Source organism: Pelodiscus sinensis, chromosome 3 (assembly GCF_052426305.1).
Source record: "Pelodiscus sinensis isolate ZL-2025 chromosome 3, ASM5242630v1, whole genome shotgun sequence".
Taxonomy (NCBI): Eukaryota; Metazoa; Chordata; order Testudines; family Trionychidae; genus Pelodiscus; species Pelodiscus sinensis.
In genome coordinates, this window is record NC_143054.1 from 196,521,076 (window position 1) to 196,544,019 (window position 22,944).

Sequence of the window (22,944 nt, forward strand, 5' to 3'; positions counted from 1 at the left end):
CGTGGTAACAAGCAGAAGGAGACTTTTAGAAAGGACAAAAGCAAGACAAGTAAATGGAATTGAACGCACACTGCAGACACAACGTGCACTAACGACACCTTGCACTAATAGAGCGCCAGGCATCTGGAAGAGCTTTAGAAAGGTCTCATCACTCCCGTTTTACAGACAGCAGCTGAAGCAGAAAGCACTTACCGCTCACGTTCCCCTAAGCAGCAGCAGCATTCTGGATCTGGGGTTGAGACAGTTTTGTCACGGCCAGGCTGCTGGTGCTATCATTTTCATCTGCAATTGAAATCAATGATGCATTGGACAGATTGTATTAAGCATGCTGAGAGGCCAGTGTTGCATGCCGGGGCTCACGTTTATGTGTGAGCACAGCCTGGCTGGCCTTAGCTTGTATTCCCCAGCCCCAGGTGTTACACCAAACTAAGTCCCTGGTGAACTTGACCCTCCTCTTGTTCCACCCATTGGATTACAGGGAGAGGAGGGCAGGCAGATGATGAGCAACGTTTCACTTTCCGGATGGTAGCCTGATCTAAGATTATGTTTAAATACTAATTACCCACCTTTAGGATTAACAGGTTCTCTGTCCCAGGATCAGACCCAGTATTCAATTATACTGTGATTGGGAACCCTGTTGTGCACGGTTGCAACACTCACAATATAGAAACTCTTGTATATTTACAATATTTACAATTTATTAAGATGGTTTAGCACAGTCACAAACACCTCAATTTCATAAGACAGGGAATGTACATTCATATTTAGAAAAGAGAAGATTGAGGGGGGACATGATAGCAGTTTTCAGATATCTGAAAGGGTGTCATAAGGAGGAGGGAGAAAACTTGTTCATCTTGGCCTCTGAGGATAGAACAAGAAGCCATGGGCTTAAACTTCAGCAAGGGAGGTTTAGGTTGGACATTGGGAAAAAGTTCCTAACTGTCAGGGTAGTCAAACACTGGAATAAATTGCCCAGGGAGGTTGTGGAATCTCCATCTCTGGAGATATTTAAGAGTAGGTTAGATAAATGTCTATCAGGGATGGTCTAGACAGTATTTGGTCCTGCCATGGGGGCAGGGGACTGGACTTGATGACCTCTCGAGGTCCCTTCCAGTCCTAGTATTCTATGATATTTCCTTACCATATACTTACATCATTCCTTATAGAACAATCTTAGGTGTTAGCCCATCATCTTTCTCATTACCTTCACCTCCCCATCATCACAGGGGCCATCCTTCTGGTCCTTCCATGGTCTACATCTTCTCCTCCCTCTCCCCCTGGGCTGGGGTCTCACTTTTATACCAAGTGATGCTGATGATAACACGTTTTATGCATATTCAGTAGGGGGTGTTTCTAATGCTGAAGTGTTCTTTTCCTATTGGTCAATATATCATATATGTCAATTCATTGCCATGGGCCTTTGTGGTTATCTATCGCAACCTGTGTCCTGATTGCTCAACTCAGCCTGAACCAATTATTTGGAACTTATATTTAATAATACATCTGCTGAGTCTGGGGGTATTGTTCCTGCCATCCTGTGTGGGTGAAAGGTCCAGGCCTAAGTTCCCCTTTTTCAGGCCCAGGAAACCATAAGTAAGTTATGACCAGTATCTGGGTGAGACTGTGTCCCAACCACGGAAGTCTGCTAACCTCAGCTCCTGCTGATCTTGTCAACGGCCTGTTGCAGCATGGACAAAAGATAAAATATAACCCCATGTTACTCGACTTGACTGTGAGCTTATGTATGTTCTCTCATTCATGTGCAAGCCTGTCTTTTAATTGGCTGTAATGCAGACATGGCACTCACCGGAAAGGGCATTCAGAGGCTGTACCATCTTGTTATACTCTAGAGCAGGAACCACTGCCCTGCAGGGGAACCCGACTCACCAGGCAGCTTAGGGCTGGGCTGTACTGTACCCAGGTGGGTTAAAGACAAAGGCCCCCCCCCCCGCCAAGGAGTTGAGTGCTGCTGTGTTAGTATTAGCGGCCTTCACAAACTTGAGCAGACATAAGGCCTAGTGTATTACACCTGACCCCAGACATCAGTCAAGCTAACACAAAGGGCCTATGGAATGCTGAGAGCAGCTGATAGAAGATTTCTTGCATTACAGCTTTTAAGTATTACCGAATTAATCTAAATTAACACAAACATATTATTAGGGACACTAACTTGATAGGCTACAGGATGCCGACAGAACCTAAGGGGCTTGTTCATCATAAGCCAGTGGCAGAACCAGGTGCAGGACCTTGGAAGCTGTAATATGATGAGCGGAACAAGAGAAGGAGGGTCAGGTTCACAAGGGACTTAGTTTCTTTTCAGGGGTCAGCTGTATGAGGTGACCTCTCTAACTCGTTCCTCCACAGTGCCCCGGAGTAATGCCAGCCGGCACAGATTCATGGCGATAACATTCAGACACCACATATGCCCTTGTTCTCTCCATTTGGCAATACCTGTATGGGATGCTGCAGGCAGCTGTTCTCTATGTCTGCCGGCAAATGTATGGCTGAACAGTCTGCTAGGAAAGAGGGACAGCCATTTGGTGAGCCCAGGGGACTAATGACACTTATGCTGCTCTGGAGCGAGGGAGTTAGCTAAGGCCTTGGGGGCAGGCAGGATCCTGCAGGCTAATGGTTTGCATCTGGAGGCAACACAAGTGTTCAGGCCCCAATAAAACATCTGTGTATGGGAGCAAAGAGCATTCACAGGCAGCCTATCATTTCTCTTACCCTCTAGCTCCTTGAATTTAACCAAGGACAACCACTGAGCCATCTCAAAACAGCCATTTGTCTCTGTCGTCCTTGGTGCATCGCAATTCTAGGTGAAACGGATGGGGTTATTTTGGGCAAAGAACAAGCTGCCGTTCCCTATCCTGCCAGGTCATTCTGTTTCAAGAAGTACACTTGCTACAGTCTCTCTCATTTTGCAACATGGTCCCACAATAGCACAGCAGGAAGTTAAGAGGGAGGGGAAAGTCTTCCACCTCACTGTGTTGGTACACAGTAATAGAGATGTAGCCGTGTTAGTATGGTCTAGCTGAAACAAAAAACAGGACTGTGTAACAAGATTAGTCTTTAAAGTGCTACATAGTCCTCTTTTTTTGTGTTGGTACATGGCCATGTGAGCTCCATTTTCTTATGGTGATGAAAACCAAAGACAAGGATCAAAAGCTTCAGAGGGGGAGCCGAATTAGTCTGTAACTGGAAAAACGTAAAAAATGAGTGGTCTAGCAGCTCTTTAAAGACTAACAAAATGTGTAGCTGGCATCATGAGCTTTCATGGGCATAACCCACGTCTTCAGATATGGACTCAAATCAGCTATCTGAAAAGGCAACACACAGAAACCTGTTGGCGAACACTTTAACCTGCCTGGGCACTCATTAATGGATCTCAAAGTAACTGTATTGTTTCAGGCCAATTCCACAAGCCAAATGCACAGGGAACTTAATTTCATTTACAAGTTTGGGACCCATCACATATATAGTCATGCCTCTTTTCTTCCACAATTTGATCTGAGGAAGTAGGTCTGGCCCATGAAAGCTCATCACCTAATAAACCATCTTGTTAGTCTTTAAAGTGCTACATAGTCCTGTTTTTTGTTTATGAATAAAGACATCACCTGGCTACCCCTCTACCTTCCACATCCTAATGACTTAACCAATTAAACAATGGGTACTTAAGAACAATTTGCACCTTCTCTATCAGCTTCATGTAACATGAACTCTAATTCACTACTATATGTTTCCCTTCCTTCCCCCCAGGCTTCCTGCCATTCCCTATTTATTTTGGAACCGGACTTTTAATACTCCATTCATCTGAAGAAGTTGGTTGTACCCACGCAAGCTCATGTTACCATCTATAGCTATGTCTACGCTGGTGGCTTCTTGCGCAAGAGCATCTTGCGCAAGAGTTCTTGTGCAAGAACCCTTGTGCAAGAAAACGTCCACACTGCCATATGCGAGCTGTGCTTTTGCGCAAGAGCGCCCATGGCAGTGTGGACGCTCTCTTGCGCAAGAAAGCTTTGATGGCCATTTTAGCCATAGGGCTTTCTTGAGCAAGAAGTCCCTGCCAAGCATCCACACTGCCCTTTTGCGCAAGAGCTCCTGCGCAAGAGGGCTTACACCTGTTAAAAAAGAGCGTAGCTCTTGCGCAAGAAGCCCTCCCATACCGCGCCGTACTGTAAATTTCCTTGCGCAAGAGCGGGCGGGCAGTGTGGATGCTCTGCGGATTCTTGCGCAAGAATGGCCGTACTTGCGCAAGAAGCTGCAAGTGAAGACATAGCCTACATGTTTTGTTAGTCTCTAAGGGGTTCTAGACCATTCATTGGGATTCTGTGCTGGAGCTTGCTGAATGTGTGAGCCAGAAGGGGAATGTTGCATTAGTAATCAAGCATGCACCAGACAGATCTTATTAAGCATGTGGTGTACAGCTAGTGGTGTACAGCTAGTTCGGATTAGAAGCCTAATCCGAACTAGCTAGTCCGTGCCGCGTGTAGCCGCGCGGCACGGGGTCCGAACTAGCCGGCATTTAAAAATGGCGCCGGCCGGCTTCATGCAAATGAAGCCCGGGAAAGTCAAATCCCGGGCTTCATTTGCAACTGCAATTGACTACATTATCCCCGCTAGTTCGAACTAGCGGGGTAGTGTAGACATACCCGTTGAGAGGCCAGAGTTGCATGGGGCTCCTGTTTATGTTTGGGAACAGCCTGGTTGGCCTTCGCTTGCATTCCTGAGCCGATGGTGTTACACCAAACTAGGTCCCTTGTGAACCTGACCTTCCTTCTCTTGTTCCACGCATCATATTACAGACAGAAGACAATGGTAGTGGCTTTAATTCCCCTTCCCAATTCGGGGTTAGTGCAGGGGACAGTGTGGCCTGCTAGTGTAAATTCATTAGTCCCCCAAAGGCCAGCAGGGAACTGCTCTGCATTCCAGAGCACCTCCAGAATCCCCCAGCGTGCATCACACTACAGCCCAGCAGCTTCAGCTCCTTCTCTGGCGACTTTTTTGGACAGCCACAGTCAGGCATTTTACAGCTGCCCTACACAGCATCTCTGCCAGGATAATGCTGCCCCTCTGGCTGTGTGAGGCATTTACTGTCTTGAACACCACCTGAAAGGCTGCAGTGCACTGGAGAATCTCTCCCCATAAATCTGGGGCTGGGAGGAGGAGAACAAAACCTGTTTTAGTAGTAACAAAGCGCAGGTGGAAAGTAGATCAGCTCAGATGAAGAGGAGTGAGAGCTTTTAAGGCAGAACATTTTGCATCTTGAATACCTGATCGTCTGCTGCGGAGTGTGCTTTGCCATCTGTGGATTAGCGTATTTTACCATTTCATCTCCATCTGTGAGAAGGGAACTGACCTCATGTCGCCCCTATTGCTCTGGGTGCCACAGAACGCACCATATTGTCTGCTCCGGCCTGGTAGCTTTGTCAATGGCAGTTAAATAATGAGCAATTCCCAGAGCTGGGCTGACAGCTGTGATTGATGCTGGCAAAGTACACAGCCAAAATAAAAGCTGAGTCCAGCCCAAGCCTGTTCCACACGTCCCTCATTCTAACCAGGCCACGGGGAGGGGCCGTGAAGCACTGAAATACGTTTGAAGTCACCAGTCGACGCTATGGGGAATCCTGTGGGTTGCTGGAGAAATCCCAAAATGCATCATTCTAGGGGACCTTTGAATTCAAGGGGGTCACGTGCTGCTAAGTTCAGGTAGTTGTGATGTCTAGTGGGGTGGAGGGAGTGAAGGTGTCTTTCACCGCCGACCCTTGGCTTTCCAATCTCTCTGTCTCCCCTCTCCAACTCTATGCACCCATCCCATCTGCCGCATCTCCTGGAGTGTGGGCACTCCCTAAGGATACCCCTTCTCCTAAAGCTGAGGGGCAGGTTGATCCACCCCCTGAGGCAGGGCGATGCTGCCCCACTCCTGACATAAGCCAGTTTCCCTCTAGAAGTCACAGGCTGGGTCATTCCAGCTTTCTCTTCCTTTATATGGGGGTGGAGCCCATGCTCTCTAATTGTAGGGCTGCTGCTGTTGTATGGGAGGGAGTGCCGACAGTCCCCTGGCAAGATCCGATCCCTGTTATGCTAGGCACTGCACAGACACACAGTGTTACGAAAGGCTAACTGTCTAGCCGCCTCGTTACAAAAGGCTAACCATCTAACTGCCCTGTTACAAAAGACTAACCATCTAATCGCCCCCATTTCGAAAGGCTAACCTCCCCCGTTACAAAAGGCTAACCATCTAATCGCCCCCATTTCGAAAGGCTAACCTCCCCCGTTACAAAAGGCTAACCATCTAATCACCCCCATTTCGAAAGGCTAACCTCCCCCGTTACAAAAGGCTAACCATCTAATCACCCCCATTTCGAAAGGCTAACCTCCCCCGTTACAAAAGGCTAACCATCTAACCCAGTGGTGCTCAACCTTTTTTAATTCATGACCCCCAGGACTGGGAACATTTTTTGTTGAGCAACAAAAACAAAAAACAACGGCCCCTTTAATTTAAAGTGCCAAAGTGCCACTCCGCTCTCCTGCCGCTCCCTCCTCCCCTGCCACATGTAAATCAGGCGCCGACCCAGGAAAACAAAATGGCGGCCAGAATGGCGCAGTGACCCCCAGGAAGACAGCCCACGGGTTGCATATCCGTAACCATCCCCTGTTACAAAGGCTAAGCATCTAACTGAAAAACCCACAGGGTGGGAGCAAGGAAACTTTAATGAGCCCTTTCATGGCACTAAGCATTAGTCCTGGTAAAGGGATCTGCACAGCTAAGCTCTGTCTTTTGCACAAGCACCCACTGGTTGCATTGACCTGTTTTTGGACTATTCTTTTCCATCAGCATGTTTTCACCCCTCGGGCCCCATGGCCATGTAGGTTGTCATACTCATTCACAGGCGTGAGCTTCAGAAAATACCTGCGCTCCAGATCCTCACTGGTAGTTCGATGCCTCCCTCCCATTGGCAGACTCCTAAGTCCTTTTGCCCAGTAACATTAACTCTCGTGTTGGCAATGGGAGATCTAGATGCAGTCATCTTGTTTCTTGTGTCTGTGACGGCATATACCAACTCCGCACGGGGCCCACAGGGGTTAACCTCGTTACCTGGCTGAGAAGGCCCTGCCCCCACAGCCCTACTGGGCATGCTCCAGCTGGAGGCCAGCTATAAAGGCCTGTGGAACAGCTCAGTCTGGGCTGACCACTGAAGAGGAAGGAGGTGCCACAGGAACTCCTGAAAGAGAAGCACAGTTACGTCTAGACTCTGTTGACAGAGGGATGTAAATCAAGCACATCGAAATTGCTAATGAAACAGGGATTTAAATATCCTGCGCTTCATTAGCATAAACATGGCCACCACTTTTTTTCGAAATGGAGTTAAAAAAAAACCAACACGGCAGTCTAGACGCGGATCTGTCGACAATAAAGCCTTTTTCGATAGATCCTGTATTCCTCAGAAAATGAGGTTTGCAGGATCTGTCAAGAAAGGCTGCTGCAGGCTTGACTAGGCCCCAAACTCCCGGCTCCTCTCTGCCCCCTCACACCTGCTGTGCTGAATGAATTTCTGCAGCAGCCCAGAATCTGGATTTAAGTGATGTGGTATGGTTTGCTCTTGACACCGCAAATGTAACACAAAGGAACCACAGTGGTGCAGTGAGGCCCAGCTAGCCATTATTGTAGGTCCTACCTACATCTGCACATTGGGGGTCCTGGGTGCCTTTTAAAACGTAAATGGGGGAGCGCTACTGGTGGGCCTACAGATTGTCTAATGCAGTGTTTCCCAATTTTATTTGGCCACGTAATCCTTTTCAGCTTGAAAGAATTTCAAGGAACCCTTAGGGTTGCCAGGGTAAAATTTGTTGAGTTAAAAAAAAAAAAAGACTCACTGAGTCCCACCGAAAAAGGCTCTGTCTCTTTAAGAGAGGGCTAGGGGAGTGCCAAGTTCTTGTGGGACTCGTCCTTTCGCTTTCAGAACCCCAGGGTTCCGTGGAGCACCAATTGGGAAACACTGGTCTAACGGGCTACTCCCCTTTACATGTGAATACTGGAACTCTGTACTCAAAAGGGGTGTGACTTCAATCTGCACGGATTGCTATTCTAGAACATCGTACATGTGAGTAACGTACGTTCCCCTGGGGAAAACGTCTGACCATCTCTCTGCAGAGCTAGTCATCTTTAAGGCTCTATTCTGCTAGTTTAAACCATTCATATGGCCTAGATCTTTGCATCCCTGGCCTGCTGCGCTGGTTGAAAGTCACAGTTCTGTGCTGGTATCAAGTGAACCTATCCTGGGGTTTCCCCCACTTTCACCGTTTGATGATTTGTGGAGAGCAGCGGAGGACCTACAACAATGCAGAGAAAACCGATTCAGCCCGTCGCTTTAGAGTCTGGCACTTTCAATCAGCTGGCGTGCGTCCCAGGTCCAGTGAGGTTTCCCATCTGTTTCAGAGAGCTCTTGCAGGGGCCAGTCAGTAAGGCTTCCTTATGCACTTGTGGCAAAGAGCATCTCGCTGTCTTACAGACTCGGGAAGAAGCTGTTTGTGGGGCCGTAGGGGCCAACGCTGTGGTTGTTCCAGGGCTTGAGCACCCAGGGAAAAAGATTAGAGGGTGCATCACATCCTCTGGCAGACAAGCACTTGTCTTCCCCTCAGGGCTTCCCACACATAGAAGCCCCGCCTATCAACTCCTCCCCTGCCCTCCTAGCTCCTCCCACTTGCCACAGTCAGCTGTTGCAGGAGGGGTTGGGAGGGAGGGGGAGGAATGGGTATGGGGCACACATGGGGGAGGGAGGGAAAGAGGCACAGTAGGGGTAGGGCTTTGCGAAGGGGTGAAGTAGGGGTGGGGCTGGGGGCAGAGCAGGGGAGGGAAAAAGTAGAACAGGGATGGGAGCGGGATATGTGGCTGAGCAGCCCTGGGGGAAACTGGAAGCTGACACTTGTGCACATACAGGCCTGCTAATGCAGGGGAAGTGGGGGGCAGAGGGCGTGATTGCCCTGGGTCCTTGTGATTCAAACAGGGCTGAGGCTCTGTCCGCTGTTTCTGGTGCTGTGGCAGTGCCCTTTAAATCAGCCAGAGCCCTCAGTGTGGCTTTTAGGGCTGCCTGGGGAGTGGGGGCAACATGCTGTGCTTTCCAGGCAATGCCAGGGGGGCGCCACTGTCTGGACAGCGCTAAAAGCCAGCTGTCCTGGGCCCCCCCCTCTTCTGCTTGAGTCCCCACCCCTTCCGGGAGCATGGAGCTGTGCTCCTGCTCTGCCCTTGCCGGGCCCCGGCGTGGCTGTCCGCTCGCCTGTGCATATAACACAATTAGTGCCTCTGCACTGGTGGGAAGGATGGCCTAGCACCGGGATTCAGGCCTGGGCTCTGTTTCCAGTTCTGCCCCCACCCAGCGCGTGGCTGTAAGCAGGTCCTTTCATCGCTCTGTGCCTCAGTTCCCCGTCTGTAACATGGGGACAATCGTTCTCGCTGGGAGCTGTCTGGGGCCAGGCCTGTCATCCCGTGGTACATTTGTGTACGCAGCCGCATGGCTGATTGGCACGCGACACTTGAAGTCCACAGGCACTTCTGCAATACAGTAATAACTGCACGTCGGTGCGACCCTCCGCCCAGGGCTTCAATGGCAATGAATGAGGAGCCGGCGTAGGAGCAATTAGGCAAGGAAATGTCTTTACTTTCATGACGGGTGTGTCAAGCCCAGGCGTGCTGGGGTTGTGAACTGGGCCTAGGAGGGCTGCTGCTCAGCCCTGACAAAGCCCAGTGTAAATTAAGCGCTGCCAATTCCTACATTGCTCCATGGAACAGGGTGGGTTTACCTCACGGGCTACAGAGCCCGAGCTGAGACAGTCTGATTACAGCATGAGCCGCACCCGAGGGGAATGAGGCAATTCGGCCGTGGCCTAGTGCGGCTGGGGAAAGAACTGACATGATGAGAGCCAAGTAGGAAGCTCAGGGCAGGCAAGAAAAAGACCTGGCAGAGACCCTTATTAAGCTCGGGGGGAGACGGGGAAGCTTGAACATTTGGAAGCAGCCCAGGGGAAAATGCAGCAAGGATAAAGGAGCAGACCTGGCTGTTTGGTTCACGGCCCTGGGCCAACACCTTGAGTCAGGTTGGGTTCCCTTACAGGCCCTTAGGAAGAGGGGGTGCAAGGCCATTCTTGAGGATTATCGAGCCCCGCAAAGGGGCTGCAGGCTGAGCTGAAAACTGGCTGAGGAAGACCCCAGACAAGGCGTCTCTTCCATTAAAGAACCTTTCCTGTTTCTCGTTTGGGATAAATGGGACTATGAAGGAGATGGACTGAAGATGGAGACCTGGCTGGAGGGCTGGTTTACCAGGCAGAGAAATCGCCACAGCAACCATGGGCTAGGGGGGGCCAGCCAGCGAGACCTGCAATGCCATGCGTGGCCGTGAGGGAACACCAGCCCAGCGAGACCTGCAACGCCATGCGTGGCCGTGAGGGAACACCAGCCCAACAAGAGCTGCAACGCCATGCGTGGCCATGAGGGAACGCCAGCCCAACGAGAGCTGCAACGCCATGCGTGGCCATGAGGGAACGCCAGCCCAACGAGAGCTGCAACGCCATGCGTGGCCATGAGGGAACGCCAGCCCAACGAGAGCTGCAACGCCATGCGTGGCCATGAGGGAACGCCAGCCCAACGAGAGCTGCAACGCCATGCCTGGCCATGAGGGAACGCCAGCCCAACGAGAGCTGCAACGCCATGCGTGGCCATGAGGGAGCGCCAGCCCAGCGAGAGCTGCAACGCCATGCCTGGCCATGAGGGAACGCCAGCCCAACGAGAGCTGCAACGCCATGCGTGGCCATGAGGGAACGCCAGCCCAACGAGAGCTGCAACGCCATGCGTGGCCATGAGGGAACGCCAGCCCAGCGAGAGCTGCAACGCCATGCCTGGCCATGAGGGAACGCCAGCCCAACGAGAGCTGCAACGCCATGCGTGGCCATGAGGGAACACCAGCCCAACGAGAGCTGCAACGCCATGCGTGGCCATGAGGGAACGCCAGCCCAGCGAGAGCTGCAACGCCATGCCTGGCCATGAGGGAACGCCAGCCCAGCGAGAGCTGCAACGCCATGCGTGGCCATGAGGGAACGCCAGCCCAACGAGAGCTGCAACGCCATGCGTGGCCATGAGGGAACGCCAGCCCAACGAGAGCTGCAACGCCATGCGTGGCCATGAGGGGACACCTAATAGTTTATGAACACAGCCCATGTCCCTCAGAACTGGAAGGTGACAATGGGGTGTATTTGCATTGCCATTCCCCAAGGACAGACAGGAGCAATTAACTGTCTTTATTTGAACCACATGTAATCGTGCATAATAACGAGGCAGTCTCACCACCCTGACTGACGCCTAAAGTGGCCAGTTTTGGTTGGCTGTTTTAATTAATGGTTCATCTTGAATTCCTGGAGATTCCAGAACGATCCTGGAGGGTTGGCAACCCTACTTACACAGTGGGGTACACGTGCGTGATACTTTCTAATGCACAAAAACAGAGTCCCTGCCCCAAAGAGCTTGCCCCGACAAACAGGAGATGACAAATTATGGCATAAGGGACAGGAATAAGAAGGAGAGGCAGGATGCCATGGCTGTGTGATTTCCCTCAGGAGGCTGGGCATTGTGTCTCGAAGGTAACACAGCCATGCTCTGTTTGTGTTTGTTCACTTTATCTCTAAGTGCACAGAGAAGCTCTGGTTTATAGCCATCCTTGGAAAATCACCATGTCCAGAAGGGTGCTTCATCCAAGAGGTCTTTGTCTCTGCCCGAACGTGTGTGGCAGGCAAGTTAAGGGAAGGTGCCAATCCAGTCTCTGGTTAGAGGCAATGGCAGCAGAAAAACAAGGCTCCGCAGTCACAAGGCCTGAACTCGTGAGTGAGGAGAAAGTGCCCCCCAACTGGCCACAGGTGACTCCTGTCCTTCCAAGGAGTAGCACAGCCAGGGAACTGCCTTAAGCCACTCCCAACCAAGGGTAGGGACGAGAGATCAGAGAGGACAGGCCTGCACTACATCTGTGTCCCCTACCATGTGTAGTCCAGTGCTGCATGGCACTATTGTCATCCTCAAGCTGCCAAGAGGGGGCAAGTCATAGTGAGAGAGCAAAACTCCTCAGTTTCGTAATGTCCAAAGGCACCATGTCATCAGCCCCTAGCAGGCAGGCAGACAGACAGACACGCGCATGCGTGCACACGCACACAGAGTGAAGTATATTATAACTTTAAAACAATGCTGAACAACTCTTCCTTGTCTCCGCTCCCCAGCTGCACTTAAATGGGGGAGGAGGAGAGAGAGCCCTCATTTGTTTAAACCAAGTGCCTGGCCGTGCCTTGCAAGATGTGCCGATCTCATAAACATGGCTGGGGAAGCAGGAGACGAAAGCAATTTTGTGCAACAAAGCCAGACGAGAAACCTAGCATAGAGGAGGCTGCAATTCCCAAGCTGCCTATCCCTCCGAGTGAAAATCAAACTGAAGGACGGGTTTGGCACGGACGTCTATAAATAGCAAGTGTATCTGGAGTTCCTTCAGCAAACACTTCCTTGTACTCCCTGCTTCATCTAGCTGATAAAAGGCAAAGGGGATTGGCAGCAGGGAATTTTCCTTTCTTTCTTGTCACTAAATTCATTAAATTCCCTCTCCCTGCTCCCATCTGCACAGCACAGGTAAAGCCAGATATGTTATAGATGTATAATATTTAACACTCTGTAGTTTAATCCATGGCATATTGGAGGCCACATCCGCAGTGAGTATAAATTGGCATTTACAGTGAAAGCTTTGTTATCCAGCATTCTATTAACCAGAAAACTTTGTTAACCAGCACGACCCCCAGCCACAGTGCTGCCGCATCTTCAGGCATGTGCGTCTTACTCCCACTTGTCCAGCTGGCCATTGCAGGGCTTCTGGACAGCTGGCACTACAAGCTGATGTCATCAGCCGGCATCTTCTTCCCCCTCAGCCTGCCTCCAGCTACCAGGAGCTAGATCTGCCGGTAGGGGTTGGGAGCAGAGCAATAAGCTTTATCTGGCATGTTCAATTAACCAGCAACCCCCATTCGCCACGAGTGCCAGATAACAAAACTTTTACTGTACTTCAATGGAGCAAATGCTGATTTACATCAGTTGAAGAATTAGCCCTCAGTTCTTAGAAGCTATGTAGTGTGTTCTAGGGTTATTCCTCTTAGCTCTGCCCTTCGGCATCCTTTTTAGCTCTGGAAGTTGTAAGGAAGCAGCTTCGCTTCAGTTTAGACCCAACACTTGCTTTATGTCAAAGTGTTTTACAAGAGCAAATGTAACTGCCACCCAGTGGATTTGAACCTGAGACTTCTGGAATGTAGTATAGGAGCCTCTACTGCTTGAGCTAAAAGCCAGCTAGCTCACAGTCTAGGCTGTAGTGGTTTCTTGTGCTGATTGTGTTGCTGTAAGTGGTCTAAGTGCCGCTGCATGGGACAGTGAGCCACACTAGGTTTATGGGTTACACAAATATGAACCAATGTGGATTCATCACATTAAAAAAAAAAGGGAAAAAGTTGTTTTTTTCTATTTCAGCACCCCCCACGATACAAACCCAACACCACACCAGTGTCCGGTTGTTGTGGGGTTGGGAGGAAAGAGGCAAACAGCGCATAAATGATAGCTAGCAAAAATAAGTTAGGATTTGAAAGTGATTTTTAGTTCTCATAAACTCGGATTATCAATGCAACAAAGGATTTTTTTTGAAGATGTAAATCTGAACTGGACAATCTCCCTTTAACACTTTTGGGGGGAAAGTTCAGCATCCACTGTGTATCATGAAAGTGGGGGGTGTGATTGGCTTGATTTAAAATCTTTGAAGGGCTCTGGGATCAACTGGTAATGTCTGTGCGATACTCCCTAGTAGTACCCAGGGTGGAGGCACATCTTGGCCACCTCTCTTTGGTGTGAAACAGTCCTGTCGATGCCTGCTGTGGATTAGCACCTGGAATACTCCAGCGTCTGCAGCACAGAGGCTCCTCCAGGCCTTACTTTCTCTGTAGAACATCTCAGCAGGGTAGCCATGTTAGTCTGAAACTTTAAAAACAATGAGTAGTCCTGTGGCACCTTAGAGACTAACCAGAATATATAGACTCATGAGCTTTCGTGGGAAAAACCCACTTCATTAGGATTGGAAATAACGGAAACCAATATATATAATATAGGTTATTATAATATATATATATATATATATATAGAAACAGCAGAAATACCTGTCAATTGTAGGACCTGTGACTAATTAAGTGGGCTGGCTGTGTCCCATTGTGATGGGGTGGACCAGGCCCTGAGGCCCTCTGTCAGAGGCCCTGTGGTCTGCCCCAGAAAAAGGCCATAGACAAGTCCTACAGGAGGCTAGAGTGGCTATGAAGGAACCAGCCAATCAGGAGCCAGGAAGGCCTACAAAAGGAGCTGCAGGACTAGAAGCAGCTGAGTTGCAGGACAGACCTGGAAGGGAGAAGGTTAGAGGTGGCTGGCTGGCAGGCAGGCAGAACCAAGGACAGCTCATAGTGGGGAGCTGCTGAGAATGCTGTCTTCAGGAGGAGAAGCCCTGGAGGCACCACAGAGAAAAAGCCCTGAGAAAAAGACTGGTCTCAGAGACACTCCGCAGGAGGCACTAGGATGGGCCCCATGTATATACCCCGGAAGGGGTTTGTGGTATACAGGGTATGACTTGGGCAGAGTTGCTGAAAAGGCCCTCGATGTCAACAGAGACCAAGTGCAGGCACCCGCACTCAGCCAGATGGGGGCGCTCATGGGAGGTGAGTGCCCCTCTGTTACTCCCATATATAGCTTTTGTAGTGGAAATGCAGATGTTAAAGGCAGGAGAAATTGGCTTTGTGATGTGCCAACCAGTTAATGTCTCTGTTTAATCCCAGGATAACGGCGTCAGATCTGTAGCTGAATTCCAGTTCTGTAAGGTGTATGTCTACCCTTCATTCCTCTTCCGAGGGAGGAATGCAAATGCAGACGCCCGCAATTGCAAATGAAGTGCGGCTTTGAATTTCCTGCGCTTCATTTGCATAATCGCGTTATGGCGCTATTGCGGAATAGTGCTATTTCAAGGGGAAAAAAACAGGGTTATTTTGAGATAAAACCCTTCCTTTGAAATAACCCTTAAACCTCAGGAGTAGAGTGCCTTCACCAGATGCATGGCAGTGACATGCCTGCATTGGTAGCCTTGCATGCTTTGGGGCGGCCCCCTTCCCCCACGTTATGCCGATCTGACTCAAGTGTCACTAACTCAGCAGCAAAGACCTACCCTGTGAGATGTCTACAGCCCTGAAGGCATGGGCCAAAGTAGCCGGTCACAGATTCAATGTAACGAACTTGTGCTGAAAAAGAAACTTGTGAAGCAGCTCCCCTCCCCTTTTGGATTTAACCCAGCTGTCGGGTAATGTGTTTGGCCTTGCATTACATGCTCCTGAGTGTTAGGAATGTAGCCGGGTATAAACATTATACTGCCCTTTCTAGCCCTATCGCTTTGATCTCCTCCTTATAATTTTCCAGCAGTGCCTAGTGGCAATGGAAAAATGAATTAGCTTGAGCTAATTTGTTTTCCCTTCATATACAAGTGCATTAACGCCTGGGAAACGGCAAGCCGAGGCTGCGTGCAGATGTGTGCAGCTCTAACAAGCTGTAAAAAGGCTTGGCGTGGGGTGAGGGGAAGGGCGGGGGGGCGGAGGACTGTTTTAAAAAAATGTGTGGTCTTGCTCCAGTGCTACAATCTGAACTGCTGTGGGGAAAGAATGCATCTAGCGATGTGGCCTCTTCTGCAGGCCTTTATATGGGAACGGAGAAGAATGTTAGAAGGAAAAACGTTCATGTAGTCGCAGGACAGACAATGTTCAGGCCATATTCTCAGCTGATATAAATGGATGCAGATTCAGATGGATTCATGGTAGCTACACTGGTGTGTAGCAGCTAAAAATCTGGCGCAATGTCTTTCTATCTTGCTGGCTCTCTGCTCTTGGAATATGCATGGATGGTGAAGGACTGTGGCTAGTTAAATGTTGCTGCTCTGTAACATATGCTTATTGCTTATTTCTAGGCCTAGCCAGGCAGCAGGGTGGCTCTGCGAGATGAAGGAGCCTGCTGCATACGGCTGCTCATTTCACTAAGAGTAAAAAATTAATCACCAAGGGCGTGATGCAAATTTCACTGAAATCAAGAGAAGGTTTTCTACTTCTATTTTTTTTTAAATGAGCTTTGGATCAGGAAAAGGACCGGTGTGATCTGTGGATAGGTGGCCTGTGCCCAGCCCCTGGGCAGTGTGTGCCCCTGTGGGTTAAAGAAAGGTCCTAAAGCAGGGTTGTGACAGACCCAATTACGTGGAGGGGATCAGTGGCTACTAACTGCTATTCGACCCCCAGCCTCCTTCTCATGGCCCAGGATTAGGAGAGCATGTTGTGTGATAACAGGCACTAGCCAGTTCTAATGTGGGGCCTTAAGCAGAGCATAATGACTACGTCTACACTACCACAACAAAACAGCAAGAGCATGCACACTGCCATGCAACTTTTGTTGGGGGGGGGCACACAGTTTTGGCAACAAAACCTTGCACCCCATGAGAGACTTTTTGTTTTCCTCTCCCTTTATTGTCAACAAAGAGCCAGCGTGGACTCGGCTATTTCGTTTTTCAGAGAGAACTGGCTTCTGCCAGTATCCGTCAATGCCTGGCCTATTGGCTCTGCTCAGTGTGGTGTGCTCTCTGTTGCCCTGCAGGCACGCGCCCCTCCCCTTTCAAAGCTCAACGAAGCATCTGACGGCTGAGTGAGTGGCTCCTGTTGTGCCCTGCAATCGAAACGTAGCGGCAGAGACAGCTGCTGCAGGGAGGGAGGGACAGACAAACACTGTGCTGCTTTGACATCCCTCAGCAGAGAGAGCTCGCACAGCTGCTCATGGTGCCACTCCCAGCAGCTGAGGCAGAACTCAGAGGGAATCCCAAGATGCACAGGGATCAGTTGTACCTTTCCACCACACAGCAGTGTGGGATACTTACCCACAGTGCACTGCTTATGTAACCCACACACCTAGGGTGGCTCACTGTCTCATGCAGTGTCACTTAGACCACTTCCAGTGAGAGATAAGAACAAGGGAGCGCTACAGCCTCACTTGAGAGCCAGCTTATTTTACAGCTTTGAGCTGTAGAGGCGCCTACACTAAGCTCCATAGGTCCCAGGTTCAAATCTGCCTGGTGGCAGTTACGTTCCCGCTGATGACGGTGCCCCCAGTGGCCATGATCTGTCACCGAGCAAGTGTGAACACCCTCTGGTGATTTCTATTTTGTGGACAAACCTTGGTAGTGAGGAGAGAGTCTTAATGTCTGCTCCTACCAATAAACAGGAATACTGGAGCACGGCAGTGGGAGCTTTTCTAGCTGGTTTCAAATGTAACCTTGAGCAGCTCTGTGGGACTCAAACCTAGGACCCCTGAGACTAAAAAGCAGGAGCTGCTGCTACCTGACCTAAAGCAGTCTGTGCTGTTCAGTATGGCTGTAGCAAGCTTATTCACCTCTGTCTGAGGTCCATTCGCCACTGGAGGGGGACAACACACAGTGTGTATCCAGCTGTCTTCCACTACTCAGGGTTGATGCTGGGCATCACAGTGGATGAGAAGTTGGATACGAGTCAGTGTGCTCTGGTAGCCACGAAGGCTAACAGCATATTGAAGTGTATTAGGAGGAGCATTGCTAGCAGAGCTAGAGAAGTGATTACTCCCCTTTATTCAGCACTGTGAGGCCACATCTGGAGTATTGCATCCAGTTCTGGGCCCCCCATTACAGAAAGGATGTGGGAGTATTGGAGAAAGTCCAGGGGAGGACAACCAAAATGATTAGGGGGTTGGAGCACGTGACCTATGAGGAGATGCTGAGGGATTTGGGCTTATTTAGTCTACAGAAGAGAAGAGTGAGGAGGGATTTGATAGCAGCCTTCAACTTCCTGAAGGGGGTTCCAAAGATGGAGAGAGGCTGTTCTCAGTGGTGACAGGTGACAGAATGAGGAGCAATGAACTCAAGTTGCAGTGGGGGAGGTCTAGATTGGATAGTGGGGAAAAACTATTTCCCTAGGAAGGTGGGAAGCTCTGGGATGGGTTCCCTGGGGCAGGGGTGGTATCTCCATCCTTAGAGGTTTTTAAGTCCCAGATGGACAAAGCCCTGGCTGGGATGATTTAGTTGGGGCTGATCCTGCTTTTAGCAGGGGATTGGACGTGATGACTCCTGAGATCTCTTCCAACCCTGTGATTCTATGACACTGACTCAGTCTTGCTGCAAGGTGAAATGCCAGTCTCCCTCTGGAATTATTGGATGGATCCTTGGCAAGCAGAGGTCAAGGCTTTCACAAGTGACTAGTGATTTGGGGTGCTGGTGGGAGATGCCTTAAGGGAGAGTGATCTTCAAAACATGCTGAACCCCCAGCTCTGAAACCTCGGTGACTTGTCTAGGGTGACTCTCAAATTGGTCACCTGAATTGTAAGGTTCCCAAACCCATGAGTCCTACTTGGAAACCCTGGCATATGCCTTTCAAGGGATAATTCTTCATACACCTCCCCTCAGCCTTGCATGACACCACTGGACCTATTTAATTGGAGAATAACATGGTATTATCCTTGTCATCTGGCTTGGTCCTACCTTGCACGGATGGCTGCAACCCACAGGGTAGGTTGAGACCAGATCAGCTGGAACACTGACAGGGTGAGGAGTTCATGAGAAGGTCAAGTCAGAACCATGGTCCTGGGCTTTGGAGGTCAGATTTGGACCTTCCCAGTGCTGGGGAGTGGCTCCCAGCCAGAGACTCTACGCCCACCGATCGCTGCTGTATTTATGGATGTCCCAGTGCTCCAACCATAGCACCAGTGCACTTTGGATGGGAAACGGCACAGGAAGATTTTTATTTTTTTTGAGGGACAGAAGTTCCCGGCCAGTGTACGTTGCAAGGATAGTTAGTCGTGTGGCTTCCGAGCTTACGGACATGTAACCCACACACCTAGGCTTTGTCTACACTGGTGGCTTCTTGCACAAGAGCATCTTGCGCAAGGGTTCTTGTGCAAGAACTCTTGTGCAAGAAAACGTCCACACTGCCATATGCGAGCTGTGCTTTTGCGCAAGAGCGCCCATGGCAGTGTGGCTGTTCTCTTGCGCGAGAAAGCTCTGATGGCCATTTTAGCCATAGGGCTTTCTTGTGCAAGAAATCCCTGCCAAGCATCCACACTGCCCTCTTGCTCAAGAGCTCCTGCGTAAGAGGGCTTACACCTGTTACAAGAGCATAGCTCTTGTGCAAGAAGCCCTCCCTTACCATGTCATACTGTAAGGCTACGTCTAGACTACATGCCTCTGGCGACAGAGGCATGTAGATTAGGCTACCGGACATAGTAAAATGAAGCGGCGATTTAAATAATCGCCGCTTCATTTAAATTTACATGGCTGCCGCACTGAGCCGACAAACAGCTGATCTGCTGTTTGTTGGCTCAGCGCTGTAGTCTGGATGCGCGGGTGTCGACATCAAAGGCATTTGCCGACTACCCAGGTATGCCTCCTGGGATGAAATCGCCGCTTCATTTTCCTATGCCTGGTAGCCTCTTCTACATGCCTCTGTCGCCAGAGGCATGTAGTCTAGACGTAGCCTTAATGTCCTTGCGTAAGAGCGGGCGGGCAGTGTGGATGCTCTGCGGATTCTTGCACAAGAACGGCCGTACTTTTGCAAGAAGCTGCGAGTGTAGACATAGCCCTAGTGTGGTTACTGAGCAATGTGAGTAGAACGGGAGTGAGCTCAATGACAAATGAATATGCCAGCGGGGGGGGGGGGGGGAGATTCCTTCGGCCCTGTGATTGGCCATGAGCACCCTCTGCAGTACTTAAGTCATTCATTCCCCTAACTTTGGGGGTAATTACAGTACCTCTCAGTCTTCAGACGGTCTCAACAGCCACAGGCAAAGGTTGCATATCGACAAAGGAAATATGACTAGCAAAACACCCTCTTTCTCCTTCAGCTCAGACGTGAGTTTAACCTGGCTTTCCCTCTTTCTCTGTGTGCATGCAGCTCCCTTTGAAATGCCCACAGATGGTGGCAAAACGAAGCCTACCCCTTTATCAACATAATACCATAGTACCAGGCTTTGCAGTAATGTCCTGTGTCTCTGGAAGAGGTATGCATCACACTAAGGTTTCTTTGCTCTCCTCTACCTCCCATAAACCTCCCTCTGACTGCTTACAAGTTGCAGTGCCTTGTATGTGCTTGATGGTGTATGTAGTAGGGATGTTAAATCTTGGTTAATTGAGTAGTCAATTAACCTCATGAATTCTTATCTGTGACTTGACTACTCTATAGTCCCTGGGGGTGGGGAAGGCAGCCAGTGCGCTCTGGCCCCACTCCCGAGGAGCCCCTGCCACTCTGTGCTGCTGCCTCTGTATCTGAGGCAGCAGCACGGGGTGCCAGGCAGAAGCTGGCCCATAAGGGGAGCCTGTTTTAAAACCAGCTCCCCTCACTGATCAGCTGATACAGAGGCAGCAGTGCAGGGTGGCAGCAGCCTCTGTCCAAGGGGTGCTGAGCTCCCGGACCAGGTATGAGCCAGAACTGACCCAAGCTGCCTGCCCGCCTGGCTCCTAATACACTCTAAATGCAGAGCCGCAGTGGGGGTAGGTCTTGGACCCGGTGCAAGCCAGGACTGAGCCGGGCTGCTGGCCAGCCTGCTAAAAATTCACTGGTGGGAAATGTATATAGTCTAACTCTATAGCATTGACCAATATACTTTAGCTTCTCAGTTCATCGGCTACACTATTGCATCCCTAGTGCGTAGCTATGTAATAGGTTGGAAGCACTGTCCAGAGCAGTATTGTGCCGAGGGTGGGGGCAAGAAGGAAACAGGGAGGGGTCATGATGCATCAACAATGTCGCAGTCTAAAGCAAATCAGCTCTTGTTTCCTCACTTGCCACACGCCCGTTCCTTCAAGATAATTTATTTTCTGTCAGCCTCTCCAAACACACACACAGCGATCAGTCGCATGGCCTTACTAGAAGCCTGACACCAGCTTTTCTAATAAATGTAACAGGCTCGCTAGAAAGACTGGCTTCAAATAAGGGATCAGCAGCCTGAAGAGGTTGAGAAACGCCGGTCTCATTGTTCAGGTGTTGCACTAAGACCCATGTTCTCTTCTCAACCCAGAATTGCGGTTTGTCATTGGATCTGCTCTGTGCCGTAGCGCCTGTTCTGTAAAACAAGGCTGATATTTCCCTACCACACAACACTGTTGTGAAGATAAATGCTCTTCGTGCCTCTGAGTTACTTGAATACTACGCAGAGCATGATAAGCTAAGCATCTACATGCATAGAATGTAACACATCACAGCAGAGACTTTAATTTTAGGGTAGTTAGAGACCTAACAATTCCCTAAATGAGTCGTTCAGGCCAAAAGTGAGCTGTTTGTCAAGAGAGGCAAGATAGCAACTGAAGACTTGGGTGATATAGATTCAGTTCCAGGCTTTGCCACAGACTTTTTATGTGACTTTGGGCAAGTCACTTAATTGCTTTGGGCCTCAGTTTCCCATCTGTGAATGGTGAATAACAATATTTGTCATCTGAAGTGGGTTGTGTCCACAAAAGCTCGATACTATTTATATACGTTGGTTAGTGTACAAGGTTACATCTACGCAGCAACAATATTTCAAAATAACTAGCGTTATTTCAAAATAACTTAGTCGATGTCTACACAGCAGGCAGTTATTTTGAAATACTGTTGAAATACTGTCAAGCTGGAGGACTTCTTACTCCGATTCCTGTAACCCTCATTGTACAAGGAGTAAGGGAAGTCAGAGGAAGAGTACTCTATTTTGAAATAAGTGCTGTGTGGATGCTCCCTAAGGGTATGTCTATACTGCACAGCTATTTCAAAATATGGTATTCTGGAATAGTTATTCCAAAATAGCTTATTTCAAAATGGCACATCTACACTGCAAGGAAGCCTCAAAATTAGTCCGAGGCAGGCTTCCCTAATGTAGACATGCCATCTTGATTTAGAATCCCAGGAGATACTGGGGAGGAATAATTTAGAAAGTCCTTCACCAGGGCCAATTTCGAAATAGCAGCAGTGGAGCGTCTACACACACACCTTATTTTGAAATAGCTATTTCAGAATAGGCGTTATTCCTCGTAGAATGAGGTTCACAGATTTTGGAATAAGCTGTCCGTTATTTCGAAATTATTTTGAAATAACGGAATGGCTGTGTAGATGCTCACGTTATTTCGAAATAACGCTAGAATCACCCTTGGACTTGTAATACTTCCTTTGTCTGTCTTGAGAGATTACAAGGTCTCGGAACAGGTCCTGGACAGCAACTCTCACAGGATTTCTGATCTCAGACGTAATACTAATAATCTTTACAAAAATACACGAGGGTGGAAATGAACTGAGATGGTCACAGCACAATCCTAGGAGGTATTTGCTGGTGGACTCTGAATAAATGTGAGAATTTCACAATTAATTCCTGCACAATTTGTGATCAGGAGATGCAGGCAAAGTTTGTCTGGTTAACTGGCCTTTTGATCATAACTAACTTGCTCTGTTGTAGTTGTCCTGCAGAATCCAAGCTGTAACTTCTTCCTTAACTAGCTGTGTTAAGTGCATGAAAAGCATCATGCACAACATTTTAAGTCATCCTCTAGTTTGAGATCTCTACAAAGGATGGTACTACAGGTGGAATTTCAGTATTAATTCTGAAAGTCCTGGCTCGGGTGGGTATAAGCTTGTGTTTCATGGTTATGTGCCTGCATGGTTTGAATACTAATTCCATGTTGTCATGGCTCCTTCCCCCTCTGGCATGATAAATGCAGAAGTGGAGGGCCAGCAAAAGTACCTCAAAACCTTATCTACCAGGCTTTGGTATAAAACTTCTCCCCAAAATCTGAACAACCTAGATTTTGGGGATAAAATCTCCACTCCCACCAC

At 49.3% G+C, this 22,944-nt stretch overlaps 1 long non-coding RNA gene across 2 annotated transcripts in view; it reads right to left on the reverse strand.

Annotated features, from left to right (window-relative positions):
• The window catches only part of LOC142828088 (uncharacterized), a 73,931-nt gene that overhangs the window by 22,486 nt on the left and 28,501 nt on the right, over positions 1-22,944 (reverse strand). For both annotated transcript variants that reach the window (XR_012903054.2, XR_012903053.2), the window contains exons 2-3: positions 6,914-7,226; positions 193-282 (exon numbers count right to left, since the gene is read on the reverse strand). This is a non-coding gene — a long non-coding RNA (uncharacterized LOC142828088). The remainder of the gene's footprint in view (positions 1-192; positions 283-6,913; positions 7,227-22,944) is intronic.